At 36.8% G+C, this 7,988-nt stretch overlaps 1 non-coding gene and 1 pseudogene across 1 annotated transcript; both read left to right on the top strand.

Moving 5' to 3' along the window:
• Positions 1-6,103: 6,103 nt before the first annotated feature.
• LOC135114600 (5S ribosomal RNA) lies at positions 6,104-6,222 on the top strand. The gene has a single exon (XR_010275573.1). It is a non-coding gene; the product is annotated as a 5S ribosomal RNA (ribosomal RNA).
• A 1,149-nt stretch (positions 6,223-7,371) lies between these two features.
• Positions 7,372-7,490, top strand: LOC135114520 (5S ribosomal RNA; annotated as a pseudogene).
• Positions 7,491-7,988: the final 498 nt, after the last annotated feature.

Below are 7,988 nucleotides of genomic sequence, written 5' to 3'. Positions count from 1 at the left end.
AGTGTGCCTCAAGATACAAGATACAAGATACAAGAGGGGGACAGACAGTGGGGGTAAAATTAGAGGGGGAAGTAGGGTTGAGAGTTGGAGGGAACAGTTTTGATGAAAGTGAAATATAGTTAGAGAGTAATAGGTGGCGGGCTGTACGCCTTGCTTTTCCTGTTGTTTATTTACCTTTTACCGTTGAGTTGACCTAAATTTTGTTTTGGCAATGGGCAATGTATATATGTGTGTGTGTGTTATAACATGTTATTGTTGTCATCTAGATTTTATGCTTTACCTTACGACTGAAAAGTTTAAGTGTAAAGTGGAGTTGGTACATCTTGCTCTAATGTTTTTGCTGTTTTCCTGAACCATGTGTGCTCCAAAATGTTGTTTTGGTTTTCTGTTATTGTGTGTATGTGTTCAGTGTCGTGTAAAATGTTTTGTAGTGTGAATTTTGTTTTTTGCGCTCTTTCGTGTAATAGAATGTTTATTGGTTTCATGTTGCTTAGTTGGTGTAACTCTGATGTGGTTTTTGTGTATGGATACTGTTCATTGTAAACAAACCTTAAGGCATGGTTCTGTACTCTTTGAAGTTTTTTTATAGCATGTTTAGATAATGTTGCTAGTGGATATTCTGGGTAGAGAAGTAGTGGAATTACGCAAGATTTTATGAGGTGTAACTTGATGTTCGTGGTGAGTTGGATGAATATTTTTATTGTATATAGAGCGTGCTTTGCTTTTACTACGTTATTTGTGATTTGGTTGTTGTACCCTTTGCTGTTAATTGACAGGCCAAGAATGTTTGCCTTTCTTGTGTATGGTATTCTTTGATGGTTGATAGTTATTGGTTTCGTTTTCGTTATTGAGACTGGAAGTATTGCGAATTTATTCATATTTGTTTTTATTTTCCACGGATGTTCGTATTGGTTTATTTTTGTGATTTCTCTCTCCACTTTTCGTGCTAAGAAATTTCTACTATTCCCTTGTTGTGTTATTATTTGGGTGATGTCATCAGCGTAAGTTACGTATGTGCAATGTGGGCTTGGTGGTGGAATATCTGAGGTGTATATAGTGAATAAGGTTGGTGAAATGTTGCTGCCTTGAGGTACTCCGCTTAGCAGTGGTATGGGTGGACCCGTGTGTGTTTTTATTGCTATACTTGCTGTTCTGTTATTCAAAAAGCTACTTAAGAGCTTTACATAGGTGTCTGGTTAATATAATAAGGATAGTTTATATTTTAAGCCTTGGTGCCAGACCTTATCAAATGCTTTTGATATATCCCGGGTGAAAATTGTGGCTATTTTGTTTGTTGTTAGTGTATGACTATGATTGCTATGGCAGTATGTGTTGATCGGTGTTGTCTAAAACCGTGTTGAGATGTTGGAAAGAGGGTAATTTCTTAGTCTGTAGTTGATTATTTTTTCGAACATTTTTCCTGGCACTTCAAGTAGAGAGATAGGACTGTGGTTATGTGGGTTTGTTGTCTGTTTGTTGGCCTTTGGGATTAGTTTGAGTTTAGCATGTTTGTATTCGTCTGGGAAGTAGCCCATGGAAATTGATATGTTGAGTAGTTTTGTAAGAATTAATATAGAGTCTGGTGATAGGTGTTGTAGAATTATTTTATTGATCTTCGACACCCCTGGGGTGTTATTCTTAAGGCTTTTAATTATACGTTGTATTGTGTCTGGGGTTATTCTATGTAACAGTGGGTGGTTGTCATCAAGTCTGTTTGGGTCTCCATTTGGGTATGGCGTAAATTTATCTTCATTATTAATCATGTATTGGGTGACCAAGTTGTCTGTGTGTTGATCGAATTCTGCGTTTTCCTGTTGTGATATTTGAAAGTTATTGCTCCATATCTCTCTAAAAATTTCTTCTTGTTTTCTTACGTCATGGATTTTTTCGTTGTTGTGTATTATGTAATTTTCCGAGGTCTTACTGTTGCCTTGTAATTTTTTTATCTGTGACCAGAATTTCTTAGAGTCTTTATGTGCATTAATAAGCTTAGTTATTTTCCTTTCCCACTGTTTATTTTGTATGTTATTGCACTCTTTTATTATTGCATGTCTTATTTTTTTTAAGGTTGCGTATTTTAAAGGAGTCCAACCAGTATAATTGCTTTCATCTGTGATGTTTTTTGCGTAGATTTTAAGATATTTTATGGTGTTATTTGTTAGTGGCTTTTGTTGTGTTCTTGTTCTTTTTAAGGGGATGTTGTTCTTCATTGAGTTTGTTACAGCACTTGTCCATTGTTGTAAAGATATGTTTAGCTGTTGTGTGCTCATATAAGCGTTTGTGTTTATGTTTTTATGTGTTTCTTTAATGTCTTGGGTGAATGTTTCCCAGTTTGCTAGGTTGTAGTTTGGTATTGGGTCAATGGATGTTGTTATTGCTTTTGTAGTTATTTTGATTATTACTGGAATGTGGTCAGAAGATGTGGTAGGACCGGGTTTTATATCCATGTTATGGTATGTTTTATGATTTGTAAGTATGATGTTGGGTGTAGATGTATGACTGCTGCCGAAAAATGTATGGAAGTTAGGGCCTTTGTAACAGAGATTCCCTTTGTCAATAAGTTTTTTTATTGCTTTCCCAACATTGTTGCTGTCATTGTTGTTTAGAATCGTATGTCTGGCGTTTAGATCTCCGATGATGTACGTTGGTGTGTTTTGTGTTATTAATCTGTGAAAGTCTGTGATAGGGAGATAAGGTCTTCGTGGTGGTAAGTTGTTGCAATATTTATTGGTCTAGTGGTAGTGGATATGGTAACTTGTAAAATATCTGTGTCAAAGTCATCTGTGATTTTATATTCAATACTGTTTTTAACTAGTATTGCAGATCCATCATGAAGGGTGTTGTCACTGTTGATTTTGTAAGTGTTATATCCGTATATTTTTATGGTTTCTGTGTCCTTGACCCCGGTGCTATTCAGAAGTATTACGTCAGGGTTGTTCTGTAAATATGTGTTAGTTAACAAGAATTTGTTTGTTTTCCATGTATGTACGTTATGTTGTATTATGGTGATCGTGTCCATGTTTCTGTATGTGTCTGTATGTGAGAAGTTTGTGTTTGTTCCAGTGATTTGTGTGTAACGGTATTTGATTCTGGGTACTTGCTTTAATTAGAGGAGTGTCTGTGTCTGCTGTGTTTGTGTTTGGGGGCTTTGGTGGGTGGCGGGGTGAGTTCTTGGTGTAAGCCGTTACGGATTTTACCGAACTGCGAGTCGTCAGTAGTACACCAGCAGTTTGTTAGCTCCATATCGTTATTTATCATATACAGTAGTATTTCTTGGTCAGTATATGTCGGGTTCGTGTACCTGTATTTATATAATCGAGAATCAATTCCCCGTTTTAAGTCAACTAGATTAAAGGTTTTTTCTTTGGGCCAGCCTTTGCTTTTCTTGGTGATGATCTGAAGTCCTATGGCTTGACCAGAGATTTTTTCCAGTGGGGGCATGCTTGGGTCATGTGAAGTGTTGTTTTCTTTTTGTGTATGCATTGTTTCGTGTCTGTCTGTTTTGCAGGAGTTAAGTGAATGTGGTGTTTGTTGTGTGCTAGCCATGACTGTGTGTTGTGTGTCTTGTTGATATTGTTGGTGTTGCTGTTCTTGTTGCTGTTTCTGTTGTTGTTGCTGTTGCTGTTGCTGCTGTTGTTGCTGTTGCTGCTGCTGCTGTTGCTGTTGGTTTTGAAAATTGAGGATAAGGCTAGAAGGTGGATTATTCGGGAGGTCGATTTTTGGGAGTTTGTTGAGTTCTAGGGCTCTGTTGAACTCATCATTATAAGAGCCTGGGTTAGCTGTATTGATCAGATGTGCATGAAGCATGCATGACATTATTTTTGTTGCTGTTTCCGGATTGATTATGCTGCTGATGGGTGAGGGGCTTGTGTTGGTGACTGATTGTGCATATGTTGCATTGTTAGTAGTTTTCTGTTTATTTATTTTTGCATCTACAGCTTTTTTCCTTTTAGGGCATTTATTTGCTAGTGTTCGATGTTTGTCAGAACAGTTGATGCATTTTTTATTTGTGCTTTTGCAGTCTCTCCATGTGTGTCTTTCATCTGCACATTCGGAGCATATTTTATATTCTTTTGCTTTTGGGCATTGACTGGTTGGGTGATCCTCGATATTGTAACACCGCATGCAAGTCATAATAGGGATGAATTCGTCTTGTTTTATAATATAAGCTGGAATTCTGAGATGGAAGGCCAGGATTCCTTTCTCTGTAGCTTTTTTGGCAATGGCTGTTTCTGAGAAGGTTATTTTCATTATCCTTGTTCTCGGGATTTTAAAGATGCCGTCGATAGTTGGGATCCATAGGTTGTTTGCCGTGATTTCTCCTATGATCTCATTTTCTTGATGGTTGTGTATTACTTCATCAACATTGAAAAGCAAAACCGTCCTTTTTGCTCTTAGCTCAGGTGGGATTATAGGTGTGTAATCCTCAGCAGCTAATTTTTCTATGATCTTTGCGAATATGTTGTCTATTTCTTCGTCGTCTTTTATTATGACTACGGAACCATCTGGCGTTATGACGATCTTAGTTGCGTATATCAGTTCTTCAGAGAGGATCTTCAATAGTTTCAGCTTGTTTCCGGCATCAGGTTTAGGGTGCTTGATCTTCACTCGTGGCATCTTGTCATATCGTGGTTGGATCAAGAAAAAAGGTAGAAAAGGAAAGAGAGAGAAGAGAACCAACAGGGGGTCACGGCCCGACACACGACACAGCTGTGATAGAATCAGGAAGGAGCCTGCCTAAGCGAGGCAGTTTAGTGTCCCAGCTACTAGTAGCCGTCGTAGACACCCTGCCTCGATCCTATCCTGTCCAAGTTTTGCCCTACCCTACTAATATGCTTAAGGCAGCCCTTCTAAGGACCCCCCTCGTGCAAGCCTCGGGGTTCACCTTCACACACCAAGGGACTCTATGGGCGAAATAAGAAAAATATAGTAGAAGAAGGTGCCTGGGCGGAACTCAGCAGAGGAGTTCCCGGTACACAGGACTTGGGAGATTCCCAAGGTAAGAGTCTCCCTGAAGTGCTAACTGGCACGATCGTCAGCCTCACAAAGGTGCTTGTAGGAGTCTCAGTGCAAGCTGGCCAGTCCCAAGAACATAGCCGCAAAACTGCCGGTGTTCCGGGGCTGGTTGGTGCTTCAGGTGTCTCTAAGACACCAAAACAGTCACGACGACTTGGCCACTAAGGTGCCAAGACGAAGAGAAAGATTGGGGTCTGCTTCGAGAGACTTGTTGCGGCGAGGCAGAGCAGCTCAGCTGCGAGTGAATCGGCGAGCTGATGCCTACGCAGTCTGCGTGTCTCCAGGCTGCTCTATAGAGAGCGGTGGGCGGGCTGGTTTTTGCTGGTTGCTGGGTGTCAAGTGAGTGAATGTGCCTCAAAATTTTTGTCGCGCGATATATATGGAGCCAGAGCGGTCGTGCGTGTAGTAAATTACTATTTTCCCTGTTTTTCTCACTTAATTTAACATTATCGGGTCATATGCATAGGTCTTCTGTTTCAGTCTTAACCCTGCAACTGCACACTTATGACTAAATTCACATAGACAAGCACAAATGTGAATTTGTGAATGTGAAACTCAATATAAAGGTGGAGGGGTTGCAAGATTTTCCGGCGCGCTAAGGCATGCCAAGATAATATACCTTCTCCCCTGACTCTTTTCTTTAACGCATGCGCAAGATTCATTCAGTATCAAGTAATGTTTCAACTGAATTCATATTCTAATTTTCAGAAACTATCTTCCATTTGGTAGCATAACCAGTTTCCGCTCTTCTAGTTGGAAGAAATAAACAAATATATTTGTTAACATTAACTCCTTGCTCTTCCAGTATGGTTTATGTATATATATATATATATATATATATATATATATATATATATATATATATATATATATATATATATATATATATATATATATATATATATATATATATATATATATATATATATATATATATATATATATATATATATATATATATATATATATATATATATATATATATATATATATATATATATATATAACTATACTATGAAAAGCGTTGCTTTCAAAACTAAGCAGGAGAACATCATCTTCAAATAGTCGATAAGTCAAGCTCATCAGAGCCAACGACCACACCACGTTGAATACACCGCTTCTCGTCTGATCAGCGAAGTTAAGCAACGTTGGGTCCGGTTAGTACTTGGATGGGTGACTGCCTGGGAACACCAGATGTTGTTGGCATTCCAACATTTTTATTTCCTTATTTATTCATCATTTTGCATTTTTCTCCCTCCCTTGATGATAAAACAATGCAATAAGGCAAGCAGAAAAGAAAAACAAATAATAAAATGCTTCCATTGACAAATAAAGCATCTCTCTCTCTCTCTCTCTCTCTCTCTCTCTCTCTCTCTCTCTCTCTTTCTCTCTCTCTCTCTCTCTGTCTCTCTCTCTTTCTCTGTGTGTGTGTGTATATATATATATATATATATATATATATATATATATATATATATATATATATATATATATATATATATATATATATATATATATATATATATATATATATATATATATATATATATATATATATATATATATATATATATATATATATATATATATATATATATATATATATATATATATATATATATATATATATATATATATATATTCTTATTATTTTTTTCATACTTCAAGATCAACGAGGTTAAGCAACGGCTCTGGGCAAAACGTGGATGGGTGACTATACAAGCTTCATCCCGCAACTGGATCAGGATCACGGGTCCCCGTCCCAGCCAGTTCTGTGATTGGCCCAGATATTCCTGGGCCGAGAGCACACCCAACTACTGCCACCACCTCACATCATCATTGTTCTTAATAATAAATTATTATTCTTCTTCTTCTCCTTATCATTTTTACTATACAAATAATAATTATAATGATAATAAATTAATAATAATAATAATAATAAGAAGAAGAAGAAGAAGAAGAAGAAGAAGAAGAAGAAGAAGAAGAAGAAGAAGAAGAAGAAGAAGAAGAAGAAGAAGAAGAAGAAGAAGAAGAAAAAGAGGAAGAAAATAATAATAACAACAAAAATAAAATAAAATAATTATAATAAAAAATAAATAAATAAATGAAAATATAATATTAAAAGAAGAAAAAGAAGAAGAAGAAAAAGAAGAAGAAGAAGAAGAAGAAGAAGAAGAAGCAGAAGAAAAAAAAAATTATAATAATAATAATAAGAAGAAGAAGAAGAAGAAGAAGAAGAAGAAGAAGAAGAAGAAGAAGAAGAAGGAAAAAGAGAAACAGAAGAAGAACAAGAACAAGAACAAGAAGAAGAAGATAGTCTAATCTTCTAATAGTCGGAAATTCAAGCTCACCAAGGCCAACGACCACACAACGTTGAATACACCGCTTCTCGTCTGATCAGCGAAAATAAGCAACGTTGGTTCCGGTTAGTACTTGGATAGGTAACCGCCTGGGAACACCATATGTTGTTGGCATTCCAACATTTTTTTTTACTTATTCATTCATCATTTTGCATTTTTTTTACCTCGCTTAATGCAATAAGACAAGCAAAAAAATAAAATAAATAGATAAATAAAATACTTACATAAAATACTTACATACTCTCCTCCACCCTCTGACTACTTCATGCCACCTATTAAAATTCTTCGCGATGATGTTTTCCATGCCCTCGCTGGCCTAAACCCTCGGAAGGCTTATGGACCTGATGGGGTCCCTCCTATTGTTCTCCGAAACAATGCCTCCGTGCTTGCACCTTGCCTAGTCAAACTCTTTCAGTTCTGTCTGTCAACACTACCCTTCCTTCTTGCTGGAAGTTTGCCTACATTCAACCTGTTTCTAAAAAGGGTGACCGTTCTAATCCCTCAAACTACCGTCCTATTGCTTTAATTTCCTGCCTATCTAAAGTTTTTTAATCTATCCTCAACAGAAAAATTCTTAAACATCTATCACTCCACAACCTTCTATCTGATCGC

This window comes from Scylla paramamosain, chromosome 27 (genome assembly GCF_035594125.1).
Source record: "Scylla paramamosain isolate STU-SP2022 chromosome 27, ASM3559412v1, whole genome shotgun sequence".
Lineage (NCBI taxonomy): Eukaryota > Metazoa > Arthropoda > Malacostraca > Decapoda > Portunidae > Scylla > Scylla paramamosain.
Note: the sequence above shows the minus strand (reverse complement) of the source record. Positions and strands in the feature narration are given on the sequence as shown.